Source organism: Saccostrea echinata, unplaced genomic scaffold, assembly GCF_033153115.1.
Source record: "Saccostrea echinata isolate AGI-Se365-2 ecotype Australia unplaced genomic scaffold, CSIRO_AGI_Sech_v1 ptg000047l, whole genome shotgun sequence".
In the NCBI taxonomy this organism is placed as follows: Eukaryota; Metazoa; Mollusca; class Bivalvia; order Ostreida; family Ostreidae; genus Saccostrea; species Saccostrea echinata.
This window is the reverse complement of record NW_026889796.1, coordinates 12,928,580-12,938,375: the sequence shown is the minus strand read 5'-3', so window position 1 is coordinate 12,938,375 and position 9,796 is coordinate 12,928,580. Positions and strand designations below refer to the sequence as shown.

Below are 9,796 nucleotides of genomic sequence, written 5' to 3'. Positions count from 1 at the left end.
TTAGAATATTAGAAAAAGCGAGTTCAAATATAAAAATAAGATGTAAAAGATCTTAATAATGAAGATTCATTTACACAATGTGATAAACACTGAAGTCAATTCCTCACCTGGCTTGCTCGTAATTTATCTTCATAATGGAGTTGATTTTGTGCTGATCACTTACAATCATTTAAAAAAAACTTCTTCATCTCAAACTATCTGAAGGTCATCCATCTTCCCAACTGCCACTCACCCAAATTGTACCGAGACTTCTGACCTGTATAATATCCAAATTCAAGATTAAAATAAAAAAAAAATCTCTTCACCATATTGGTCTCTTTAAAAAATGTGAGAAAATAATTTTAAATACTTTTCTAAAGATGGAATAATGTAGTGAGTCTCTAACAATGTTTAAAAATATTTTGATCTCTGTACAGTAAAAACATGAAAAAGTCATGTCCCTTATATTTGAAAAAAAACTTCCATTCTTAAGGACATTACCCAACATGGAAATAATGTACATTTGTCTCTGGCACAACCAATCCACAAGAGACCTTTCCATACTTAGCACCATGCATTAGCTCTCCACTCTTTGTTTCTACAAAAGATAAATTATGAAAAGGTAATTTTTTGACAGCTAAGTCAGATTAATTATTTTCCAGCCAGTGATGAACAGAATATTTGATTTCCTTAATAATCAGGGACAGATTATTCATGTTTATCTATAATGAACAAAGTTTGACCCCCCTCCCCCCCCCCCCCCTTATTGCCACTACAAAAGGAAAAAAAATAAACTGACTCAGAAACTCTTATTTCAGTGAGGAAAAGGCAATAATGGCATCAGACAAGGAAAGATTATTATTCCCCTTTCCAGTTGAGATGAGATTATATCTCTGTACATTTTGGAGGTTAATATCTTTAACCCCCCCCCCCCGCATCAAACAAAAAATAGTCGCCTCTTTATTTAGCTGTCCTAAATCTATATCAAAATTTTTATTATGATGATATTTTTTCATTTTAATTTATTATATCCTGACACTGATACACAGTGGTAGGAGATGCAACAAATTAAGAGGTGACCCCTCTTCCCTCCCTCCCCTAGATGTTTCGTCTGAAATTTTAAACGACTGTTGTTCAATATCTTGAAAGACAGAAAACAGTTATACACAACAAATAAGCACATTTTCATTACCTTGCAGTCAGTGTCGAGTGACACACGTAAACAACATCCCGCAATCTCTTTCAGTCTTTGTTTATTCTTGGCGGAATTTTGTGGCCTTGTAGACTGGTTCCCATACATTGCAAATGCCCTGAATAAGTCATACGCTTATTAGTTCTGTTTATTAGACTGGCTTGCCTGTCTGATATGCGCGATATACAGTCTCTTTCGAACGATAGAGACAGGCAATACCAGTCTATTCTGTTTATAAGAGGTAATATCAGTAATATGTCCCATTCATTTGACAACCTTTACTTTAAAATACTGAAATATATATTATCATATTATACAGATGTTTTCCACCTCAGTATTGTGTAATCTTCTTCATCCAAGTCTTCTCGAATACAAAACGAACGATCTACTTTTAATAGTAACCCAAATATGGCACAGTGTATTCGGTTGAATAGCCAATCATTTCAAATCAAGTTGAGCGGGTCTCATCGGATTTTCTGGTATTTTTGACGAAAATATGCAACCAGTGATCAGTTGATTTGATACCTTTTCATCTACCGGTAGATTTAAGGAGGTTATTGCTTGGAAAACTGCTCGAGCTCCCGGGCTGGCATGCACTGCAGGTTTGTTTACGTTTTCCATCTGTTTTCAGCATACATTGTGGAACATTGAAACTGATGAAAGTCAGGAAAAACTACGCTAAATACGTATTTTAGATAAGTTACTTGATAAATTGGGAATACTGTTCCATTTTTTTCTGTAAAGGATCATGGATTAAACAAGACCAAGAAAAACAATTCTAGGTCACAGTTTTAGAATGTTTAGCAGTTTACATTAGTGCTAGAAAAAAAATAGAAGCCAGGATAGGGGAAATGTTCTTAATAGAGGGCAAGTTCGTTTATATTTTATAGATATTATTTTGTATTCTAATCCATGTCCATTTTTCAAAAACAGGTACAGTGAAATCAATTATGCAGGTTCTTGAAGAAAAAAAGTCATGGATGAGAACAATGTATGATTTACCAGACCAAGGGATACCAATGTTTTTTGACGGTACTTGTATGTATTAGTTTTAAAAAAAATCAATAAATTGTATCATAAAAATGTTACTTAAATTATTTACATTATCAATTGCTTGACTTGTTCGGGAGTCAGTATAATTATACATTTCTGTTTTCAAAAAATGTGTTATTACTTTTTCCAGGCTCCAGCTACTCAGCTTACTGTGAGAGAGTTAACGCCTTATTGACAGATCTTTCATGAAGAAGAAACACTTGAGAAGGGTTCAATAGTTTAATTTTATAGATGGCAAGTATTGCTTGCACCTAAAGTATTCTTTAATTGTGAAGAAAACAAACATAAGGGTGTTCGGCAATTCATAGCTATTGACTGTGATTGCATTGTGTATTTTTAAAATCATTCTTTGGTATGCTTCAAACTCAAATGTATTTATGAAAACATTGACTACATTTCTCCAGATGTATGAAATGTTTATCAAAATACGAATTCCATTTTAGCATGTTATCTTCAACATGAGGGACCCCTCAAATTTACAATTCCAAGATCAGGAAGTAATTCATGAGCAGCAACATGCTACTGGGAGAAAGGTACATATATCCTAAACCATAACTTGAGTATCACATTATAGCTCGATAAGCAGCAACTATTGGTCCTTTTGTTACCTAATTACTAGAAGGAAAATGGAGTTTATTATATGTGTTCAGTAATTATCCATAGATACTGATGCCAGTACTTTTTCACAAATTATCTTGCAAGTAAGACAAACATTTTCCAATTCTGCAAAAGTATCTTAGCTACATAAGGTCACGAGAAATCTTATATTACTCCTACATTAGTATATTTTGTAAATAATCCTTTCAAAAGAAAAATTAGGTAAGGATAAACAAAGAAATTACAGTTATTAAATTTTAATCTTATGGGTAAGATAAGGGCTAGTGGCCCAGTCCATTTATATCATAAAATAAGTTAATAACAACATGTTCATCTGTTTGTACCTGTCTTATTTAATAAGATTAACATCGTCTTTCTGGTAAAAATAAAGGCTGACATTAATGGTTCAAAATATTTTCTTTTTGAGGTTAAAGGTCATGTATGAAATTTTTATCTATTAATATGGTTGCATCTTGTTTCAATTTTAATTAGTCATGATACTGTGAATACTGATATCACAGTTTATTTGAATTTATAACACAGATGCCTATGAAAATATTCATATTCATGTTACTGAATATATATATATATATTTTTCTTTTAAGGAAAATAGTAGAAGACTGCCTGCATGAGAATAAAAGTTTTGGACTCTGAAAAGGAAGATGTGACAAAATATATATTTGGACAGTTGTTGATTTCCACAGAAACACATGTCCAGTAACAAGAAAGCGGAGTGCAGTTTCATGTCAATTCAAATCTTTAAATTCAAGGATGAACAATTGGTTCTTTATAAAACAAAATGACATGTTTGAAAAGGATTTTGGTGAAATGTACTCTGTCCTGGATACTTATTTATGTGTATGGGATTTGCAGGATAGACTATGAACAACAGATACTGTCACAAAATTTGATGTTTTTGATTATATATTTGTATAAAAATGTTTGGTATAGTAATAAATAAAGTTTAATTCAATCTGTTGTTACTTAGTATATTAAGGAAGGAAAAGCTTATTTATCATATGCACAAGCTTTATTCAAAAGAATGAAAAACAGTTATTATTAACTTTTGTGGCTATTAAAGATGGTATTTAATTAAATTTAATATTTGTAATTATCAGATTTAATGTACCCCAAATATTGTGTTTAATGTTTGTAAATATTAACTTTACTTTTTTGTAAAGTCAAGAAAAAGTGGGACATTACATCATATTTAAGTGCATGTAAAGTTAATGTAAAGGTTACCTTTTCCAACTTTGACTTTTTTCAGAAAAGCCAATTAAAGGCATTGTAAATATTAAATTTACATTATCTTTACTTGTTTTGTAAAGCCAAATTTTCATGCAGTGAGAGAGAGAGAGATTAATGAATGGAATCGACAAATTGTGCTGGTAGTGATGTTGCACATGTAGATATATAAAGGGCAAAAGAACAAATAGATAAGAATTATTCAAGATGTGTATATTTAGACACACTTTTATGATGTTTGCACCTGAAAAACCTATCATCATATAAGAAAAAATATCGGTATAAATCAATCAAACTTTGACCGGAGATATTGCATAATCGCTCTTTCGATTTACGAACAATTCTGAGAGCTGACATTAAATAAATAAATGAAAAATCACTTAAAATATTTTGTATCACTAACTCGACAAAAACTCAAAATGGGAGAACGTTACGATAAAGAAAAATTCGGTCCCTTACCTGACAAAGAAATCGAGACACTGTTAAATTTGCGATATCTTAAACACGAACAGCTAGAGTACATTTAATTATAAACCTAATTGAAAGTCAGACAATTAGAATATAAGCTAACAAGAAAAAAAAAATAGCGCACTTTATCAACTTACTGCCTTCCAAAATTGATGACTGGACATGCTGACCCGGAGAAGTCAAAATCTAAAGACCGCCAAAAGTAAAAATAAGCAACAACAGCAACAAAACGGATATTCGCAGAAGTTTGGAAACGGACACACAGACACTAGAAGGAAAAGATGGAAGGTCTGAGCAATCAAAATAATGGAATTTAAATAACTCCAAAATGTATCAGCATATTAGGGATTGCAGACTGAATATGTGTTCCGCATTTTGTGACAAGACATGCCACCAATGCGGAAAAATAGTTCAGCAAACATTTCATTCAAGTTTATGGGAATTAAAATCGCTACGAAAAATAATCAAAAGGCAAGATATCTTCACCATCCCTAACTCTACTAATTGTTGGTCATGACCCCAAACTCTTGACATGAAAACTTTAACCGAAGATCATTGACAACTGTAATATAGATGCACTAGGCCATCATTAAAAATATCTTTGTTTCCCCTAACCCGACCCTAGAATCTGAAGTTTGGTAGGTAGGTAGGTAAATATTTATTTTTTTCTGACAGCAGCTTTGAAAATACATTCTGAATTTCTGATAAGAACGGGTTTTGATGAAATTGTATTTTATAAAAGTTGATAAACATTTAAAAAAAAAAAAATTTGAATAATCTTCTTAAAAAAACTTTTCAGTCGGCGGGATTTAATTGGGTCGGTCGCGTTAGGGGAAACAAAGGTATTTTTTATTTTGGCCTTATAGATTTTGTATTTTTTTCAGCAATTAATAGAAAACTGTAATCTGATCACGTTTGTGACAAAAGTGAAAAATGGTATTGTCTCATGACCTTGACGAGTGATCTTGATTCAATATCAGCTATGCTTACATATATTTTAATTCAATGCATTCAAGGGAAAACAATTGATTGAAAATGAACTGTTCATGATATGATCTACATATTATATAAATATTGCATGTATGGTTTTTGAGAGGTGAAAATTTTCAATGTTACACTCAACTGCATGCAATATTTATTATATTATGCTGAATGTTTTCTACAAATACATATAACAGTGAGTCTTGTGCGCATAAATTCTGCGCAGGCAATATTTTTTGGAATATCACCAGTCGTCAAGCAATGTTGACTGTTGCTATGTGGCTTCATCATTCAGCGGGTAACAGTGTTTTTTAACAAATGTTTCTCGACGAATCAGATTCAACTAATTTACATGAAAGTATAATATTTATTATCATTAAACCTTGACACCATAAGTAAAGATCATAGCAAAAAACCTAAACATTGGACATTAGCATAGTCATTCTTATCCAAGGTAACAAAAGTTCCAACTGTTTGTTCACAATTTGTGACATGATTCAAAATTTTATTACATGTATCATGTAACCTTGACCTTGTATCAGATTACGACACACCTTAAGGATTCACTCTAATCATTGACAAAGACGGGATAATATGTTCAGTACTATTAGTGGCGGACAGCTAGATCGAACTGCAGACATTTGCAAGCATAGCAAAAGGAATATTTATAGTTATCTAATTATCAACTTTTTGTTATTTTCATTGACAAGTCGTCTTTAAATGCCAATTCAAATTGGAAATGAATTTTTAACAATGCGAGAATTTTTTTTTAATCATTCAACCACATATATTTATGGAGTCTTTGGAGTTTCAGCAAAAGAGGATCAGAATAGAATATCATTTGCATTCAATTAAAAAAATATAACAAGTTATTGTACAAAGAAAGGTATGGTGCTCTTGCTTTAAATAGGTATTTTTATGCCCCCAAAGAAAGGACAGGCTAACATAATGGGGTTTTTTTATGTCTGTCCTATCTGTCTGTCTGAGAAAGCTTTAATTTTTAATTATTTAATTTGGTTTCAAGTTTACCACATTTCTCCAACTACATGTACACTGTTTAGGTCCTTGCAGGTGAACTCTGATCCAGAACCCTGTGTTTGTCAGTTTGTCCACACAAAAGTATCCGACTGGATTGCACAATGTTTTATAACACAGATCTGGATCATCCCAATGTTTGTGTTTACAAGGAGGTGATGATCCAGACTAAACATACTTAAACATACTCCATCGGGATACCCAGAGTTCCTCGCGTGGCTCGTACCTCGCACACAAATATAAAGTTTGTATGGAGCGTAGCGGAGTCAGCCAAGGATTGCCGATTGCTTTACTTTAAACTACCATCTTGCCAATGACAGTTGCAGAACAAAATCAAAAGTGTAAGTAGGTCACAAGGTGATGGGTTGGACTAATAACATTTAATGGCAAATTTAAATTTCAATTAAAAACAGCCTCACTGTATCCTCTTAAATCTCATATAATTACATCCATGTAAATAGTATGTCTAGCAACTTATGTTCCCAAAAATTGATTGGCCACGTTCTCGGGCTTTTTGATGCATCAGACAGACATACAGTTTACTAATATAAACAGAATTTCATGTACTTATATATCACTTGTAAATTTCACATTTCAGTGAATTATTTTGCTCGACATATTACAATTTATTTAAGGAGGGGAACCAGTAAGTTGTAAGAACTGGTTTCCCATCCGGTTGATTTAGTCTGAAAATCAATAAAATATGTTCAAATCGTAAAATAAATATAGTGCATGTTTTGAAGAGTAATAACTGAAACACACATTATAGGATCTACATGACTGTACATATGCATGTATTACTTATTAGGTCAAATTCCAATATTCGGTTAATTGAACTGCCTAGTTTTAAAATAAAATTTACCATGGCTGAATACAGAAAATCTAACAAATAGCAGTCTTGAAATTTCAGAAATCGATTACGAAATACGCCAAGAACAGAATGGAATGAAGAATTAACTGTAAAAATCAGCTTAATTAGGAAAATTAATTAGGTACACACTAAGATTAAAGTCAGTGGTCAATAACTGTATGGAACTCATAGCAAAACTGGAAAAATTCCTTTTATTCTCCTTGGAAATCTGTTCACTGGCGCTGACAGTAGTACCACTTGTTGTGACAGATACTCATTATAGTTTATTTTGCTGGATGGAGTCAATTTGTGAAAGTAGAATTCCCCCCCCCCCCCTCCCAACGGTTATGCCTAAATATTTTCAGAGAATGTCGAATATTCTGATGAAATTAATTGATTAATTATAGTTTTTATCATTTTTTATGTTTTCGATATCCATAGCAAACATTTCATTTTCTTACCTATTTTGTTAAATCTTTACACATGTCTATTTTGTCTTTTCACAGTTAATTTATTTTGATTTCTAATTTAAGCACAATATTGATTCTTACCATTTCTTCCCTTGCGACTCAATATTTATTGATAAAATGGATTCCATGCATCAATTTAATTGCTGCTTGGTGCATTCGAACCTGTCCAGACTACTATGTCCTACGATAACCCTTAAACTTCTTGACACTGAATCATTTATTTACAGGCATGCATCTGAATCTGACGGCCCGGGGTCACCGATAAGAATTAGGAAGCCCTTTTTGACTTGCAAAGTAGCTTAATTAGTATTCCTAATGTTCATTATGAGGTTAAGGTACTTCGTTGTTAAATCTGACAAAACCACAGGTCCAGCCAAAATTAATTGTTACGTTGTCGTTTGTGGTTTTCTTTATTTTATGTGTGGTATTTGTTCCTCGGCTGAGGTGTTGACACCCCCTCCCCCTTAACAAGGACATATTTACTTACTTTCATATACGTTCCTGCAGTACCGTAATAATGTGCTTGTGCACAGGACCCATATATTAGATATTCCAGCCGGTTCCAGAGATTCTACATTAAATTATTCTTCGGGCAATATTAATGATGTGTTCTGTATAAAGTATCAAAAAAGAATGTAGAATGAACGTTTTGTTAAAAATCATATTTGTTGTACTATATATTTATTCATATTTTCACTATGTACCTGATACATGACATGATTTTTCATAAACGTCTATACCAACCCTATTTATGTATTTTTGATATTGAACACATTGTAAAAATATGCTAGAGGAATAGGTTCTGCCTAAATATAAATTAATATAGTATTTTAAATACATGTATAGGGTTGTTCAACTTTTTCATCTGATCCGAGTTTCATTTCTACGTAAGCTTCATTGGTTGAGGAAATATGAATATAATTTACTGATGCTAAAATATAACATATGGCTAAGATAAACAGGTGCCCTGACTAATACCTTATATATATATATATATATATATATATATATATATATATATATATATATATATATATATATATATATATATATATATTACATATGTATTAAAATTTGTAATTGGTACATATGGAGGAAAAACGGAAACAAAAGAAAAGGGGGTCTTTTGTACTTGTCTATGAGGAAGTATTGAAGAAAAGAAATCTTGTCTCGCGGTGTGCATTTTCAATCAGCGTCGATATAAATAAAACTAACCAAGGGTGAAAATTTGACAAGTTCATTTATAGAAATTTTATTAGTCTGCATTGATGAAGACAGCTACAACTGAAATCTGACATTTATCTGTTTTGTTAATGACACATTTAAGCGCTATTTAATTAATTCTTGCTAATAAAGGTTAACGGGTTCAATACAACTCATCATAATTATATCTTCGTCTACATCTATCAAATTTGAATAAAAAAATATAATCATTTTTAGTCTAGAGAACAGATTCTTTGATATGTTAATATTATTATTTGTGCATATTTGAGGTTTTTTAGTGCCAGTGGCTTGAATTTTTGCAGGTGTTTTAACATGTGAGCGAATTAATGTGGAACCCTTACCCTTCTCAATATTTCAACTCCGCAGTCAAAGAATTATATGAAGACTCGTTGCAGATCCATATTCACTCTTAATGATGATGATGGGTATACTTAATGGTGTTAACAGGTCAAAGTTCATTGAACTCTCACTTTCTCACAAAATCGATTGACATTATTCTTGTTCATCTACAGGCCCGTCCGTCATACTTTCTTGTCTTCGTTTTTGAAAAGGGACAGATTTTCTTTTTACATGATTATGATGTGCAAGAATGTTTTAAAATTTAATAATTAAGCATGTTCACGGGAACTCCTCCTGCATTTTAAGAGGTAACAAAAAATGTGCATATGGTCAGCGGTGACATACAGATGCGCTAAAAGGTTT

The 9,796-nt window shown here is 32.0% G+C and overlaps 2 long non-coding RNA genes across 2 annotated transcripts; one reads left to right on the top strand and one right to left on the bottom strand.

Moving 5' to 3' along the window:
• Positions 1-227: 227 nt before the first annotated feature.
• Positions 228-1,257, bottom strand: LOC133202289 (uncharacterized). Its single transcript, XR_009723240.1, has 3 exons — positions 1,172-1,257; positions 481-577; positions 228-256 (listed from the first exon to the last, which is right to left on the bottom strand). It is a non-coding gene; the product is annotated as an uncharacterized LOC133202289 (long non-coding RNA).
• Positions 1,258-1,616: 359 nt separating this feature from the next.
• Positions 1,617-2,452, top strand: LOC133203070 (uncharacterized). Its single transcript, XR_009723332.1, has 3 exons — positions 1,617-1,773; positions 2,105-2,203; positions 2,355-2,452. It is a non-coding gene; the product is annotated as an uncharacterized LOC133203070 (long non-coding RNA).
• The last annotated feature ends 7,344 nt before the right edge of the window (positions 2,453-9,796 follow it).